Here is an 18,804-nt window from a genome sequence, read left to right as displayed (position 1 = left end):
AGTAATGGTGCTAGCGGAAAGAGGAACATGTGCCACTTTTTGAACTGCAGCCTCTCCTAAAAGTTCATGGCAAATGTGCTTAGCAGCAGGCAGGACCAACTCTTCACTAATAATAAAAGGCTTCTTAGCTTTAGCTATGTGGTTAGCCACTAGGAATCGTGCTCTCAGTGCAGACACATTTGATGAAGGGGTGGCCTTCAGTAATTGCTTCTGTTCTTCATGTTCATGATTTTTCTTTGAAAAACTCCAGAGGCTTGTCTTAATGCAGGGTGCTTAGTTTCCATGTGGCAAAGCAGCTTTGAAGGTTTAGTGGCTTCATTGGATAGCCGGTGGCTGCATATTATGCAAAGCGGGCTTGGAGAATGAATCACCTGTTGCAATGAACCCGTAATTTAAGTAGGACTCTTGGTATTTTCTTTTAAATGCAGCTTTCATTTTGTTAGCAGTCTTAGGGTCTTCTGCTGCCTCATCCTTGGGTCTCTCCCGCTTTTCAAAGAAGCTCTCCAGTGACGTTTGGTTTTTACTCATTTTTGCTAGGGTTAGCTCATGGCTTACCAAAACTGTGACTGACACAAGTGCGCAGTGTGGGAAGTGGTAAATAAAATAATGGCAGGCCACACATGGACTAAAATAAGTGCTGGATTCTGACATAAAGCCTGCCACCAGATGCAACGGTACAACTGAATTACATCAACTCAGTTGCCACTACAAAGTCTGCCACCAGATGCAGCTTAACTGTCACTTGCCACTCACTGATAGGGGTTTTTTTTTTTTGAGGCAGAGTTCTGCTCTGTCACCCTGGCTAGAGTGCCATGGTGTCAGCCTAGCTCACAGCAACCTCAAACTCCTGGGCTCAAGCAATCCTCCTGCCTCAGCCTCCCAAGTAGCTGGGACTACAGGCACGCGCCACTATGCCTGGCTGATTTTTTCTATATATTTTTAGTTGTCCAGCTAATTTCTTTCTATTTTTTTAGTAGAGACAGGGTCTTGCTCTTGCTCAGGCTGGTTTCGAACTCCTGAGCTCAAACGATCCGCCCGCCTCGGCCTCCCAAGTGCTAGGATTACAGACGTGAGCCACCGCACCCGGCCACTGATAGAGTTTTGATAGAAGTCTGCAAGCAATTGATTTATTATGGTCTCTGTGCAGTCAAACCTCTCTGCTAATGATAATCTGTATTTGCAGTCACTCGCCAGCACTAGCATCGCCGCCCCAGCTCCACCTCAGATCATCAGGCATCAGATTCTCATGAGGAGCATGCAACCGAGATCCCTCATATGCACAGTTTACAGTAGGGTTCCAGCTCCTATGAGAATCTAATGCCCTGCTGATCTGACAGGAGGCGGAGCTTAGACACTGACGCAGTGATGGGAAGTGGCTACAAATACAAGTGAAGCTTTGCTCACTCACCCACCACTCACCTCCTGCTGTGCAGCCCAGTTCCTAGCAGGTACCAGCCTGTGGCCCCGGGGGCTGGGAACCGCAGCCCTAGATCACCCCGCACACAAAGCCCCAGAGGGCTTCCATCTCACTCAGTGTACAAGCCAAAGTCCTTGCAATGGCCTCAGCTCCTACAGTCCCCTCCTCATCACCTCCACTCCAGCCCTCCAGCCTTTGCTGTTCCTTGAACACCTGTGGTCAGGCTGGCATCCATGCCTTTGCCCTGCTGTTTCCAAAGTTTTCACCCTCTCACCTCTGCAGGGCTGTTCTCAGCCAGGCCTTCCTTGCCTGCCTCATTTAAATTGCACGTCCCCTTGGCATCCAGATCCTGTTGCCTTCATTTTCCTCCATGTCATTATCACTGTCTAGCAGATTACGTATTTATTTATTTTTCCCTCCACTTGCTAAAATGTAAGCTGCTTTATTCTCTAATGTTTAGGGACTTCCTCAACGTAAGCCTGGTTCTTTCCAAGCACGAAGGGTGGTTTGGGTGATGTCTTGGTTTCCCAGAGCTGCCATAGCAAAGAGCCACAAACTGAGTGGCTTAAAATCACAGAAATGTATTCTCTCACAGTCCTGGAGGCTAGAAGTCCAAAATCAAAGTGTCAGCAGGGCCATGCTCTGTCTCACACGTGCAGGGGATGGTCTGTCTTTGCCCCTTCTGGCTTCTGGTGGTCTGCCCGCCAAGTGTGGGGTCCCTGGGCTCTAGATGCAGCACTTCCTTCTCCACCTGTCAGTGCATGGTGTTCACCTCTTGCGTGCCTGTGTCTCTCTGTCTCTCCTCCTTTTTTAATAAAGACACCAGTCACATTGGAGTAAGGGGCCACCCTCCCCCAGGATGACCTCATCTTAACTATTTATATCTGTAACGAGGCTGGGTGCAGTGGCTCACACCTGTAATCCTAGCACTTTGGAGGCTGAGCTGGGAGGACCACTTGAGGCCAGGAATTTGAGACAAGCCTGAGCAACATAGCGAGACCCCGCCTCTACCAAAAATAGAAAAAATTAGCCAGGCCCGGTGGTGAGCGCCTGTAATCCCACCTACTGGGGAGGTTGAGGCAGGAGAATTGCTTGAGCCCAGGAGTTTGAGCCTGTAGTGAGCTACGATGATGCCACTGCACACTCTAGCCGGGGAGACACAGTGAGACCCTGTCTCAAAAAAATTAATTAAAAACAAATTTTAAAAATTAAAAAGAAAATGTATATCTGCAATGACCCTATTTCCAAATAAGGTCACATTCCAAAGTCCTGGGGGTCAGGACTTCAACACATCTTTTTGGCGATACACAATTCATCCTATATAACAGGTGACATCTGAGGGTGCTCTTGTCCAGCGGCAGTTCTGTCCCATCAAGACAAAGACATGGGGCCAGAGCTGCTACTGTTTATAAGGCTCACAGTCGTCCTTCCTTTCTTAATCCACTTGCTCAGCCAACATTTATAGAGCCAGGTATTTGCTAAGCACTGGAGATAAAACAGTGATATGCAGGCCTCCTACCCCAGGGAGCCCGCAGGCTAGTGAGGAAAACAAATGATAACACCGCCCTGTGGCGAGTCCTGCACAAGCCCAGGCAGCCAGAGGTGAGAGGCAGCTCCTCCCCCGCCCACCCCGGGCTATCAATGAGCAACCACCTGCTGGCGCCTCCAATAATATTTACATCCCCAGCCTCTGCAGCCTTCCAGCGTGGGGAGGCATATCATTTAGGATTTCATTTTTATGCTCTGGCTAAAAGTTTATGGTCTACTTCTATTTCAACATGTGTTACTCCATAAATTAGGCAGAAAAATTCTCACACGCGTAAGTTGTCACTGGATTCAAGCGCTTTGCCATTCCTGCTCCAGCTGGTCTTAAAGCGTATTCCACACGTGGTGGGAGAAGTAACTGTCCAGCTCCCGGATCCCCACTCCTCAAACCTCAGGAACCACCCACAGGCAAGGCTGGCCCCCGGAGCTGCAACCAGTGTTAAGACCAAGGTCAGTAAGTGGTCCCACTCCTTTTTTTTTTTTTTTTTTAGACAGAGTCTTGCTCTGTTGCCCAAGCTAGAGTGCCGTGGCGTCAGCCTAGCTCACAGCAACCTCAAACTCCTGGGCTCAAACGATCCTTCTGCCTCAGCCTCCCATGTAGCTGGGACTACAGACATGTATCACCATGCCTGGCTAATTATTTCTATATATATTTTTAGTTGTCCAGCTAATTTCTTTTTATTTTTAGTAGAGACGGGGGTCTCGCTCTTGCTCAGGCTGGTCTTGAACTCCTGACCTGGAGCGATCCACCCACCTTGGCCTCCCAGAGTGCTAGGATTACAGGCGTGAGCCACCGCACCCGGCCCCCACTCTGTCTTGATGTCCACCTTCCCTTGAACTTTAATTCCCGAAATTTGGATCCTGCTTTATTGCTTACAACCAAGCCTCTGTCGGTTTGCTCATGTTAACTGAGTCTTTCTCTTGTCCCCAGTGCCCTTAACTTTATCCAATTCCCTGCATCATATCCAGGTTTCCCTGGGACCAGACTCCTCATCCCAATATTCCCACCACCTCTGATCCCTTCCATAAGCCGAGGTTTCATGACTTTGTCCCAATATGTGCAGCAGATTCTCCCTGACACCTGGACCGGCCTATATCTTGCTTCCAGGTTCTTGATGCTGTGATTTGCTCACCTGTCGGGATTCCTGTTCACCACTGCTGGGACCTTCCCGGACTTTCTGCTCTCCCTGGGAGGATCTGCTCAGCTCTGGGGTCAGGGGATCTTAATCACTTTTCTATGGGAACTAAGGCAGCACTATGAACTGTCACTGTTGCACCACCAAATTGTGATTTAGAATGTAAAACTTACCTTTGTGACCACTGAAGATACATACTTTTAGGAAAAGGATGCAACTGCTTTGACTGGGAGGAAAGAAATGGGGTAACTTGTTTGCTAGAACATTCCGGGGGTGTGGACAGTGCAATCAAGTGCTAGACGCATATCCTGGTGACCAAGTGAACAGTGTGCTAGCCTGGGCGTGTAGAAGAGAGGGATTGTGAGGCTGCAGCAGTAGAATCCTCGCTGACTTGTCTAGTGATGTTTTGTGTCTGTCATTAAATCCCTGCAGATGTGTTGACAAATATTCTGATATTTATTGTGTGACTTGAAACCTACACAAAAAAGTTCGAGAAAGATGAAGGAGTCTATAGGCTTGTCTTCCTATAACCAAGCCCTGAGCCATCAATCGGCCCCTTCTCTCTGCAGTTAATCAGTAACGTGGACTGGGATATTTCGGGGTGTTTGGCAATTGTTACCAGAAACGGAAATAAATGCACAGTCCTTTTGACCCAGAAACTCCACTTTAGGAATTTCTCTCATGATATGCTCGTAAATGTGTACAGACAAACGGATTCGCAGCAGCATGATTGAAAATGACAAAAGCCTGGAAACCACCTAAAGGTCCATCTACAGCAGTCTCCTGGAGGCACGGAGCTCTAAGAAGATTTGTCCATGGAGGTACTGGCCCAAACCTGGGTCATGGCAACAGCAGAGATTAGTTTGCCAGAACATTTTCTGGTGACAGCAGGGCATTGTACACACAGGACTGAGACAGGCTAGTTTGAGGCCAGAAAAGAGAGAGGAGAGCTAGCTGGGGGTGGAAGGAGGGTGGGTAGTTATGTGTCCTTGTGGGAGAAAAAGGCATGAGAGATACGTATCCAGGATGTGACCTGCCCGGCGGGCAGCCAGGAGCGGGTGTAAGTGCTAGGCTGGGAGGAGACACGAAAGTCATAAGTTTGTCGGGAGGGGAGCAGGGTTCTGAAGGTGGACACAGGAAATGACAGAGACAAAACTTGATTTTTTCCTCATTGTAACTTGGGTGGCTTGGACAACTCCTCTTTCAGGAAAGGTAACGGAAGAGGCCCCCCTCTGACCGTTCAGACGTCTGTATGTACACTTGATCTTCGGCAAAAGGCCGAGAAGCGACCGGAGACGCCTGTATTTAGCACACATTGTTGGGAAAGCACAGTTCAATCCGACCAATTTCCTCCCTTGCCTTTCTACTGCACATAAATTTCTCTAGTTCTTGGCCCCAGACTTGCAATTTGATTTGTAGCATTTACCATGAAATGATTTGTCGTTTTGTGTAATTGCCCTACATCCTTGCCTGGATTTATTTTCTCCTCCTGGGTTCTCCACAAATCACTCGGAGCTGCCTCCAGCACCTCTGACCTGACTCTGCAGTTAGTCCTTGGAGAAAAGAGCTAGCGTGGCCGTAGCTGGGTCCCGACAGAGAGGCCTCAAGAGCCAGGTTCTGCAGGGGCAGAGCGAGGTGCCTCAGTTTCCAGTGCAGGGAGAGGCCTATGCCTGCATGCACATACATGCTAAGTTCACACACACATACATGCGCACGTGCACACACACACACACACACACACACCCCGGACCAGCCAACCATACAGACAGACCACTGTGTTAGAAAACAGTGTACTTCTCCCCGGTAATTCATTCATTAACAAAGGATTTTTCTTCCTCCCTCTCTCCTCCTGCACCTCCTCTTCTTCCACCTGCGGCAGGACCATTAGCATTTAGTCACAGCCCCGCCTGTGCATGGGCTCCATTCTGAATCCACACCTACGTTTTCACATGAGGAATCCCAACAAAAGGGGATTTTTATTTTTTTGCTTTTGCTTTTTGATTGAACTACTTATTCTTTCCAAGTGATTTAAGAGATTATCAGTCATGTGGTTCGCATTTTTCTGCAACCTAAAAAAAAGTTTCCAAAAGCACAGCTTAAAGCGGTGCTGGATTTAGAGCCAGGTGACCTAAGTTCAAATCTTGACCTTCCTAGCTGCTGCCTGGCCTGAGGCCAGGGACCTAGTTACTCCGGTCCTGGGTTTCTTCCTTTGTAAATTTTGTTTAATGATTCCTGCCTACAAGAGAATGGATAAACAAATTGTGGTGTATTCACACAAGGAAATACTACCCAACAATAACAAAAAATGAGCTACTGAAATACGCAGCAATACGGATGAATCACATAGACTTTATGTCAAGTAAAAGACACCAGACACAGAAGACAACATTCCATATGAATCCATTTATAGGACGTTCCAGAGCAGGCAAAGCTAATGGACGGTGTTAGAAGTCAGAACAGTGGTTATGTCTGAGGGGCAACCACTAAGGAAGGGGCATGAGAGAGGCTTCTGGGACGCTGGAAATGTTCTGTGTCTGGATCTGGCAGGGTTATACAGGAGCAAACACGCAAAACATGTTATACCTCAATTTAAGAAAGAAACATCCCTATATAACGCCCATAGCTATGGTGAGGACCAAGTAAAACGAGACATGCTTATAAAACACCAAACACATGCAAATTGTTATTGTTAAGTAATAATAATGGCATTACAAAAACGTTAGATCCTTGAGAAAAAAAGCTGTATTGTTCTTCTAGACCAGAACTGACTTAACTAGCAATAGAAACTGAACCCTTCTGGGAAATTACACGATCTCATGGGAAGGGTATGCTATGTATCATGGGCTGTAACATTTCTGCTGCTGAGCTACAGCACTGCTGAGCATTTGTTGAATGCTAACACCGTGCTGTATCATCTCACTGAATTCCGTAACAGTCAAGGCAGGGTTGTCCCTGCTGTCCTTGGTTCTGTGACCTCTCGACTGGCTTTGGAAGCCACAAAGGCTCTGCAGGCCCCCTGTTGCCTGTTACTGACGGTGCACCATCTTCTTCCTAGAGTTAGCAGCCCAGATGATTGTGTCTAATAATGTCAGCAACACAGGCAAGACTGTGCCTGAGTGAGAGAGGAGGTCAGGCAGTCGAGCCTAAGGTGGGGTGACAGTTACTGACGTTCTACAGGCAATTAATTCCTCTTGAAATCTGGTGGGGTTTAGGAGATTTTCCTTTTTCTCATTTATAGAATGGATCTTTTGGTCTGTCCCAGAATGCTCTGACCCCCTGCCCCCAAGATAGATTCTCTAATGGAGTCGAGGCCACTGCTCACTGTGACCTGCCCCAACACTCAACTCTAAATGTCCTCTTCCCTCCTTAGCCCATCTACAATCCTCACAACCCATAAGTCCAGCTCAAGTGCCACTTTTTCCTGGAAGACTTTCTTGACGGCCCCAGTCATAGCAAGCCTCTCCCTTTCCCCAAAAACCCAAGAAGCAGTGGGGTAGCTCCAGAAATGGGGCCTGGATAGTATCAGCCTCCGCCGAGTCAGCAAAAGCTCCTCCTGCAAGCCACTCCAAATAAACATACAATCTAAACAAAACAGTGTCCTGCTCTTCAAATGCAGCCTCAAGACACACTCTCTAACCCTGTCTTCCAACCAGATGCCTCCATTAAACCAAGGCTACATAGAAATTCTGGAGCCTTCTTAGCACAGCAATAAGTCTGTTCCACGCACTTGATTATATGTTGCCTTGTACTGTTCTCAATTATTTCTTATCTCTAGGTCTTGATTGTCAACAAGACTATAAATTCCTCCAGGGCAGAAATTATATCATTCTTATTTTGTATGTCCCATAGAGTTTAGCAGAGGGTTTAACACAGCTGAGATAGAACTAGTTACTAAAAATTTTTGAGACGCTCTGCTAAAAATGTACATATTTTATAAACTCAGCAAACATTCTACTCATATCATTTGTGGTAGTAATGCTGATAACCATGATGATAATTATTAGAGTTCTTACAATTGCATTTGTTATTGATTTCTCCAGCTGGTAAGTGCAATTTATAAAAAGCCAATTGGACTTTAAACTGCACCACTGCTATTTTCCAAGGTAATATTGTACTTTTTCATTACATCTTAAAAAACCGTACTCAGCACATTTTGTAGGCTCATGAAATAAACTGCTCAAAACCAGCACTGGCATCTGTAGCATGCATATCAATAACCATGTTTTACTTTCAATCATACTCCTCCCCAGTTTGGAAATAAGTTATTTCCCATTTTGTTCAAATAGCAATGGCAGTTTATCTACACACTGGATAATTAGTGTTTCCCATGGTCTTCCTCGAGTTAACAGCTTTGGTGAGGAGGTTAGCACAGGTTCACACAATCTTATCCAAATACCTTGGGGCCAAATGTGTTTTGGAATTCTGGATTTTTTGGATTTTGGAACGGTACTATGATGTCTAGGCCATAGATTTTATAACACTCCCAGCCAGAGCTAGGGCAGTGCCCAGTTATCAAAAACAGTCATATTAATAGTCCTGTAGTAAAATCTATGAGATGATTTTAAGCAGCTTTACTCCTACTCAGGTCAAACTTTGCTGCTGAATAAGGTCTGGCGTCAAACTTTCTGGTTTTAGAGCTTATTAGATTTTGCAGTTACAGGTGAGAGCTGGTCTGTGCCTGGCTCTCTTCTATGATGCACAGAGAATAGGGGTGGCCGTGGGGTTTTTCAGGGATCCCAGATCCAGGGCCCCACCGGGATCATTCAACTTTCACTCATTTGGGGATTACAGTTCAACACAGTAAGCCTTTTTTGAGGGCTTCTGTGTGCCAGGCACTGTTCCAGGTGCTGTGAGAGATTTAAAGGCGAGTAAGATAGGTTTCTATATTAGTGAGCTTGGGCTGCCTTCACAAAGGCCAGGTGGCATAAACAACAGATATTTATTTTCTCACCGTTCTGAAAGCTGGAAGTCCAAGATCAAGGTGTGAGCAGGGTTGGTTTCTGGGGAGGCCTCTGTTCCACCTTCTTGCTTTATCTTCACCTGGACTTTGTGGGCCTGGAGGGGCAGGGGCGGGAGACAGAGAGAGCGCATGCTCCGGTTTCTCCTCCCCTTCTTATAGGGCACCAGCCCTGCTGAGCCCAATTAAGCCTTAATTACCTCCCTAAAGGCCTCATCACCAAATACAGTCCCACAGGGGACTAGGGCTTCAGTGTGTGGATTTTGGGACGACACAACTTAGCCCATAGCAGGCTCTTTCCTTCAAATAACTCAGAGTCTAGCAGTGGGCACAGGTCAGATCACGGCTCATCTGATAGAAAGGAGAAACGAAGAGCGGGGGTGAGCAGGGAGCCAGGGAGCCCCCAGGATGTCGGGGGGACTGTGAGTAGATGGCCTTTGAGTTGAGCTCTCAGTAAAGACCGGGTTAGACTTCGGCAGGGGGATGTGGAAGGGAGGGGCACGACGTCCTGAAGCAACACTCTGATGATGGCATGGAAGTGGGGGGAGGGGGGTATCTGTTTGGGGACCAGTGACTGCCACCTCCATGTAGCTGGAGACTGGGTGCTCGGAGTATTATACAAACGAGCTAAAGGTGGCCCTTGGGTGTTTGACCCCGAGGTTGTTTATTTCTTGACTGCCGGCTGAGACCCATTAGCACAAAAGCCCGCTGGCACCAAGTGCAAATGTTTGCACGTCCAAGTATTTTAAAAATAGCTCAAACAAGCAAATTTGTAGCCATGTAGAGCCTGTCTGCTTTGCATACCCCGCCAAACCTCACCCACAGCTGTCACCTATTGATAAGGTAGGGCCTGGCAGTAGTAAGGCCCCAAGCTGCTATGGCTCCGGGAGCCCCCGAACCCAGAGAGTCCCCACCGAGCTGCTGAGTGACATCTGGACATGTGAGCAGCCTCCTGTGGCCTCCTTCGCTCCTGGATGGCCACCCCCTCATCTCCGTAAGCTTCTAGGGCTTGCGTGGGGTTGAAGTGCAAGACATTTTGCCCCTTCGTGTCTTCTGGTCACTGAGTAAAGGTCCCTCCTTTGATGACAGGGTTCCCTCTGCCTCTCTGCAGGGGTTCGAGGGACTCGGAGGCGATCGAGGAAGAAGAGCTGACCACAAGGTGGCAGTGGCAAACACACAGGCTTAATGGAGCTTTGGCCGGGTTGCCTCGGAGGGGAGGCCCCGCGCAACGCGAGGCTTTCTCCACCGCCTCCTCAAGCCTCCTCACCTGGTGGGGGGAAGGCAGTGCCCCTGGGGACAACCCTCAGCCAAAGGGGGCAAGAATGGGGAGATAGATGCCCCAGCCTCCAATCTGGTGCACTACAAATCTGAGAGGCTTTCTACACGGTTCCTCAGAAGGTCCCCAAGAGGAGTGAGACCAGTTTTCCGCAATGGTGACCACCCTCTAACACATCCGTGTACTGTCCTCACCCCACTCTCCTACCTCCGCACTCCTGCTTCCTGGATCACCTACCGAATAATCTGACCACACCCAAGTCCTCACCTCGGGCTCTGGTTCCGGGAGAACCAAACCCAAGACGGTTTCTCATCCATAAAGTAAAGGATTTGGACTAGACACCCTCTCAGCCTCCCTCCAGCTCTAGGAGCGCCTCAATTTTTAAGCAAGAAAAGCGAATCCCACAAAATCCAACCCAAAGTCACACGCAGCTGATTAATGACATATGAGGCAAGAACCTGGCCCGAAACTGTCTCGTTATGTCAGTTTCCCTAGATCTCTATCTACAAAGTCATTTCAAATAAAAGTCCCATGTGTCAATGCTCAGAAGCACTAAGCTAATAACCCTCAGCCTCTGTCCAAAATACACATCTTAGAACTTTATAGAAAAGAGCTGACATTTGGAGGCAGTTTGGGCTCTCAGAGCCCTTGTCCAGCCGTCAACTTCACAGGAGGCATAAACGGAATCACGTCTTTTTATTGTTCCCTGCACTAAGTGTGATAAAATACTCCTTTCCAGTTATCTCAGGGGCTTTTCTATATAGGATGCTATTCTTTTTATTAGATGAAGTTCTCATCTATATTCTGAGAGGCTGTTTGCCCTGTTTATATAAGGTAATCAAAATATCAGAAGGATAGTTTACAGAGTGAAAAATATTCATACCCATGTGTAATTTATGGAATGTTCACACATTGGTGTGCTTGATGGATTTGCGCTGAATTGCTATGTTAGCAAACATAACGGTTTGGACAGGGACCACAAAGCGGTGGAAATGGAGTGAAAATGCTAACAGCCTAAAAAGCAAGTCTTCAAAGGTACATTGATTGATGAAGAGTACTTTGATATCAAATTATTTTAATAAATTTTGGTAAGAAATCATGATGGTATGTGATGGAAAAAGTGCTGCGCTGAACCAAGAGGGAGATTTCTTTGGGCTTCTGTTTCTTCATTTGCAAAATAATGAAACTGACTAAAGTATTGTATTGGGTTTTTAACCTCTACAAATCTACAACTCATTGACTTTACTGTCCTGCCTGTTTAGAGAGGCCGCAAAGCGGAGTGGCTACAAGCATAGACTCTATAATCAGACTGGGTTCAAATACCAGCACCACTCCTTACCAAGTGCAGTGTTTTCCAACACCAACAACCAACTCTCCCATTCTCCACTGAGACGAGTCTTCAACAATTCAATTCAGTCTATACTAACTACACGGAGTTAGCACAGACCCCACAGGTTAGGGGCTCAGTCCCACGAGAGTGTCTCCATTCAGAGGCATTCTCAAGTCCTGGGCCACCCGTACTTTTAACTGGCCATAAATCAGGGGTTCCCCTGACCTTCTTCTCTTGTTCAAAAGTTTGCTAGAACTGCTCACAGAACTCGGGAGCATACGTTACTTACACAGATCGGTTTGTTCTGAAGAATACAACTCAGGAATAGACAAATGGAAGAGATGCACAAGGCGAGTATGGGGTGGGGCACAGAGCATCCACCCCTCTCCTGCACTCCTCCTCCAAGTGTTCACCAACCCAGAAGCTCTCTGAACATCATTGCTCAAGAGTTGTTAATAGAGTTCAATCCCCCGTCCCCATCCTCTTCAAAGAGGTCGGTGAGTGGCACTGAAAGTTCACTTGGTCTTTCTGATGACTGGCACCATCGTGAAGCTATCTAGGGCCTTACCCTAAGACACCTCATTAGAATGAACAAGTGTAATCTAAAAGGGCTCCTTATGAATAACAAAAGATATTCCTATCAGGAAATTCTAAGGGTTTTAGAACTCTGTGCCAGGAACTGGAGACAAAAATCAAATTTTTTTTCTCTTTTGGGTCTCGCTTTATTGCCCAGGCTGGAGTGCAGTGGCACAATCACAGCTCACTGCAGCCTCGAACTCCTGGGCTCAAATAATCCTCCTCTCTCAGCCTCCTGAGTAGCTGAGACACAGGCATGAGCCATCACACCCAGCTTATTTTTATTTATTTATTTTTTTTGTAGAGACAGGTTCTTCCTATGTTGCCCAGGCTGGTCTCAAACTCCTGGCCTCAAGTGATCTTTCCTCAGCCTCCCAACAAAGTGCTGGGATTACAGGCATGAGCCACTGTGCCTGACCCCAAATATTTGTTATTATACCACACTACCCATGTGGCCTCGGCAACTTTCTTAACCTGCTATGCCCCAGTTTCCTCAGTTGTAAAATGGGTTTGATAATAACAGTACTTCCTTCAAAAGATGGCACGAGGACCAAATGAGTAAACATAAAAAGCGGTAGGGTGGTGGCTAGTACTTGGTAAGCCCTATAGAAGGTTTAGCTGTTATCAACCAAAATTAAGGCTGTTGGGGCAGAAATAATTTGATAGAGGTTTATTGGAAGCCAATGTAAGGATGGACCTGGGAAAACACACCAAGTTAGGAGTGTTCCAAGTCTGTGACAAGTTGGAAGGCTTTTATAAGAAAGTTTAGGAGAAGGGAGGGCGACTCCTCAGATATCTGAGTAGAAGTATGTCAGTAAAAGTATTAAATCAGTAATAATCTTCCTACAATAAAAGCCCAGGCCCAGATGGCATCCCTGGCGAATTCTATCATACATTAAGGAAGTGTCAACATTGTACCCCCAGCTAGCTGTCAGACTAGATGGACTCCTTGTGGCCAAGATGAGACTTTTGAGAGGAAATTAAGTGTCCATAGCGGGGGATAAGGGCCTGGTCACACACATGGTTAACTACCATGAAGCTTGTTGACTGCCATAATGTTTTCTTCCTACAGTTAGGCAGAAACCTGTTCTAGAGAAACATTGTCCAATCGACCTCAGTGGACTGCCTGTCTCTAGCCAGCCAGGACACCCCCACCGTGAGGGTCCTGCCAGTAGCTCTGGTTGGATAGGAGACTGGCCTTACAAATATTCCTTCCTGATAAGAAGCTGCAAACCCTAAGCCAGTTCTAGCTGACTTACAGAGACTGCACACAAAGCATCTTTGTGCCTTCTAGTTTACCTTTGGATGTAAAGAGCTGAATGCCACCTCGTTTTAACGTTAAAACCTTGTTCCAAAGTGAATATGGGATGTATGCTTACATATATGTTAACTCATTGAGCATGTGCTAGACTTTCCTCATAAATATTCATAGACATTCCCCAGACCTGATGAATATACATGTAAGACAGACCCTGGAAGGCTCAAATGCCTCTGCCTCCTTCTCTTCTGCACAATATGTACTTATGGCTCCCCTAGAGGTTACGTTCCCTGATCTGCAGATCATTACTCTGAAAATAAAGTTTTCTCCTTTTTTTCCCCTCCATAAATCTCATGGTCATTTTGTTAACAGAAGAAATACCAATCCTTCACAAACTCTTTCAGAAAATAGAGGAGGAGGGAATACCTCCAAACTTATTGTACATGCCCAATATTACCCTGAGACCAGATCCAGAAAGAGACATCAGGATAGACCAAGATCCAAGATCTAAGATATACAATAGAGCAGAATCAACATAGTGGCAAAAATCCATAACAACATACTAGCAAATGAAATGCAGCAACATATAAAAAATATAAACCATGACCAAGTGACATTTGTTCCAGGATATGCAAGGTTAGTTTTGCATCTGAAAATAAATTAATGGAACATACCATATAAACAAAGAACCAAAACCACATGTTCAACTGAATAGGCACAGAAAAAGCATTTAACAGAATCCAATATCTATTCATATACCAACTCTCAATAAACTGGGAATAGAAGTCTAAAAAGCATCTATGAAAAACCCAGGATTATATCACACTTAATGGTGAAAGAATGAATGTTTTCTCTTAAAACTGGAAACAAGTCAAGAATGTCTGCTCTCACAACTTCCATTCAATATCATACTAAATATTGCACTGACTAGAGCAATCAGGCAAGAAAAAAAAATTGTACGGATTGGTGAGCAAAAAATAAAATTGTCTTTATTTGTAAATGACATCTTGAATATAGAAAATCCTACATGTTCTACCAAAAAATAAAACAAAACAAACAAAAACTAGAATAAGTGTGTTTAGCTTAATGTACAAAAATCAATTGTTTTTCCAAACACTTAGCAATGAATGATCTAAAAATGAAATTTTAAAAAATTCCATTAACAATAGCATTGAAAGAAAAAATACTTAGGAATAGATGTAACCAAGGAAGCAAAAGTCCTGCACACTGAAAATTATGAAACACTGCTGAAAAAAATTAAAGATGACTCAGGTGAATGGGGAGATAGATCTTTTTCATGGATTGGAAGGCTCATTATTATTAAGATGGCGGCTCTCCCCAAATTCACCTGTAGAGTCAATGCAATCACTATCAAAATATCAGCAGGCATTTTTGTAGAAATTGACAAGCTGATCTTAACATGGAAACTTAAAGGCCCTAGAATAAACAAAACAATTTTTAAAAAAAGAACAATATTGGATGACATACCACCTGTTTCAAAAGTTGCTAAAAGACTACAGCAGTCACTATAGCATTATATTAGCATAAGAATAGACAAATCAATGGAATAAAGTGTCCAGAAATAAACTCTTATATTTATGATCAATTGAGTTTTGAAATTGGTTATCTCATATTATTAAAAAACACTCAAAATAGACCATGACTTCAATATTAAGAGCTAAATCTCTAAAATCTCTAGGAAAAAAATGGAATATCTTTGTGACCTTGGGTTAAGCAGAGATTTCACAGATAAGTCACTACAGTCATGATCCATACAAGAAAAAATGATAAGTTGAAATTCATCAAAATTTAAAACTTTTGCTCTTAAACAGACATCATTGAGTACATTATAAATAGAAGGGAGGGCTTTGAATATTTGCACCAGAAGAAAACAACAAATGCATAAGGTGATGGACATGCTAAATACCCTGATTTGATCATTATGTAACATATATGTGTATTGAAATACCAAATTGTACCCCGTAAATATATGCAATTACAATGTATCAATTTAAAAATAAATACTTCTTTAAAAAAGAATATGAAAATACAAGCCTCAGACTGGGAAAAATATTTGCCAATCATAGATGTCATATCATGTAATATACCATAGCATATCATATATCTGATAAAGAATTTGTGTCCAGACTACAAAAAGAACTCTTCCAACTCAGTAAGAAAGGACAACCCAATTAGAAAATAGGGGTAAGGATTTTTTTTTTTTTTTTGTGGCTCACTATTTTGTTCCTTTTATTTATTCTCTCATCGATATCATCCCCCCATTATAGTAGGTTTATAATAATCTTGAAGTCTGGTTGGACATTTTGCTTCTCTTTGTTCTTCATTTCTGAATCTGCATTGGCAATACTATATTTTTGGCTTTTCCACTTGGATTTTTTTTGTTTGTTTGTTTGTTTTTCAGCTCATTATGGGGGTACAAAAGATCAGGCTATATACATTGCCCATGCCTCCCCATCCCCCCGAGTCTGAGCTTCAGTTGTGTCCATTCCCTAGACAGTGCACATCACACTCATCATGTAGGTGTGCACCCCTCCCCTCCCCCCCACCCCATCCCCCCCAGTCTGAACTTCAAGCCTGTCCATTCCCCAGGCAGTGCGCATCACACTCATCAAGTAGGTATACACTCATCCCTTCCACCCAGCCCCGACCTCTGTCCGATACCCAATTGGTGTTATTCCCAAATGTGCACTCAGGGAAACCAGTTTGCTGGTGAGTACATGTGGTGCTTATTTTTCTATTCTTGGGATACTTCACTTAATAGAATGGGTTCCAGCTCTCTCCAGGAGAACCAAAGAGATGCCATATCGCCATTATTTCTAATAGCTGAGTAATATTCCATGGTATACATATACCACATTTTGCTAATCCATTCATGAATTGATGGGCATTTGGGTTGTTTCCACATCTTTGCGATTGTGAATTGTGCTGCTATAAACATTCGGGTGCAGGTGTCTTTTTTATAGAATGACTTTTGTTCTTCTGGATGGATGCCCAATAATGAGATTGCTGGATCGAATGGTAGGTCTACTTGAATCTGTTTAAGGTATCTCCACATTGCTTTCCACAGGGGCCGCACTAGTTTACAGTTGGAGTGGAAGGCATGGGTCTCGGGGTAAGGATTTGAATAGACACTTCACAAAAGAAGACACATGAAGGGCCAATAAGATCATGAAAATATGCCCACCATCATTAGTTCTTTGGAAAATGCAAATTAAAACCACAATGAGATGCTTTTCTCACTTGCTAGAATTGCTACTCCAAGTGGTGACAAGGACGTGGGGAAACTGGAACCTTTATATATTGCAGTGGGAATGTATAATATGATGTGGTCACTTTGGAAAACAGTTTGGCAACTTAAAAAGTTACACTTGACAGCGTAACACCCGGCAATTCCACTCCTAGCTATCTACCCAAGAGAAATGAAAATGTATGTTGACACAAATACTTGTATGTGAATATTCATAGCAGTCAAAACTTGGAAGTAATCCAAATGTTCCTGAACTAATGAATGGATAATTAAAAGGTGGCATATCCACATACTAGAATACTACAAAAATAAAAAGAAATAGACTACGGATGCATTCAATGTCATGGACGAACTTTAAAAACCTACTAAGTTAAAGAAGCCAAATAGAAAAGACTACATATTGTATGATTCCATTAATATGACATTTCAAGAAAAGGTAAAACTATAGAGACAGCAAGTTGGTCAGTGGTTGCTTGGCACTGGGTAAAGGAGTGGGGACCGACTGCGGACCTGCACAAGGGAATGTTTTGGGGTGATGGAGGTGTTCTAAAACTGGATTGTGGTGATGGTTGCAAAGCTCTCTAAATTTATCAAAAATCACTTATAATGGGTGGACTTTATAGCATGGAAATTATACCTCAATATGGCTCTTAAAATTGGTTCTAAAAGAATAAATTCGTCTAGAATTTTTACATAAAACATTGGCTAGAGCTACTAGAAATAAAGCACTGCTTTATTTAGAAGGAATATCCCGTAGAAAGCATCTCTGAATATCTCATGGGAATGAGGTAATACATCATGAGAACATGCAGAAGAAAGATGGGCATTTACCAAAAGGTGTTGTATTTTAATAGATGTGATTAAAAATAATGGGTTTCAGGATCAAGCAAGTGTGGATAACAGAGAAGTAAACAAAGGTAGCTGGGTTTCATTACTTTTGGGTTTCCCAGAGTCTGTAAATATTTCAGTGTGCCTAATGACTCTTCAGGAAAGGGAGCCTTTTCCAAATTTGTTTTTCCACAAAAACTGGTGTAGCACAAAGCACACTTTGATATATGGAAAACACTTTGCAGAGCAGGGGTAGAATCCCAAATAGAATATTGTCCAGAATTACCTGGTAACTTCCTAATTTCTTTGAATTTATTTGGCTGAGAAAACTCCAGACTCACAGCTTGGGAGCTATGTCAACTGTTTCCCACCACAAGGGCAGTTTAGTGATCTGCAGCTCAGACCCAAAGCATGGAGTCACATTTGACTTCCTTCCAAACCCTGCACTCAACATGTACATCCATCAGCAAATCTAGTTGGCTCTATCTTCAAAAGATCATCAGAATCTGACCTTTCTCAAGGTGGCCCAGATTCCACCTTGTATGAGTGATCTATTGCTGCCTAACAAGACACCCCAAAACGTAGTGGCTTGAACCACAACACACATTTATTATCTCCCACAGTTTCTGTGGGTCGGGAATGGGGAACAGCTTGGCTGAGGGGTTCTGGTTGAGTCCCTCATGAAGTTGCAGTCAAGACACCAGCCAGGGCTGCAGTCATCTGAATGCCTCATAGGTGCAGGGGCTAAAGGCTCTTCTTCCAAGGTCGCTCATGCACATGGCCGGCATGGGGGTGCTGTCTTGCTGTGAGGCTTCAGTGCCTCCCATGTGGCCTCTTTAGCATCCTGTACTTACCAACGTAAGTGGCTGACCGAGCTGCAGCGTCTTTTATGAGCTACACTTGGGAGTTACACCCTGTCACCTCTGCAGTGTTCTATTGATCACACAGGCCAGCCGCAATTCAGTGTGGGAGGGCATGAGTACAGAGGAGGGATCACTGCGAGCTGTCTTGGAGGCTGGCCGCCACACTGCCACCTCCTCTCACCTGGATTATGGCAGTCGCTTCTTAAGTGACATTCTGTCTCCCTGACGTCTGTTCTCAACACTGCAGCCAGCAACCCGCTTACATCCTGTCGTGTTGCTCCCCTCTGGAAAGCCCTGCAGCTTCCCATTGTGAAGGAAAAGCCAGTCTTTACCATGGCTCCAAGGCCTTA

The sequence above is a fragment of the Eulemur rufifrons genome, chromosome 5, assembly GCF_041146395.1.
Source record: "Eulemur rufifrons isolate Redbay chromosome 5, OSU_ERuf_1, whole genome shotgun sequence".
In the NCBI taxonomy this organism is placed as follows: Eukaryota; Metazoa; Chordata; class Mammalia; order Primates; family Lemuridae; genus Eulemur; species Eulemur rufifrons.
This window is presented reverse-complemented; position numbering follows the sequence as displayed.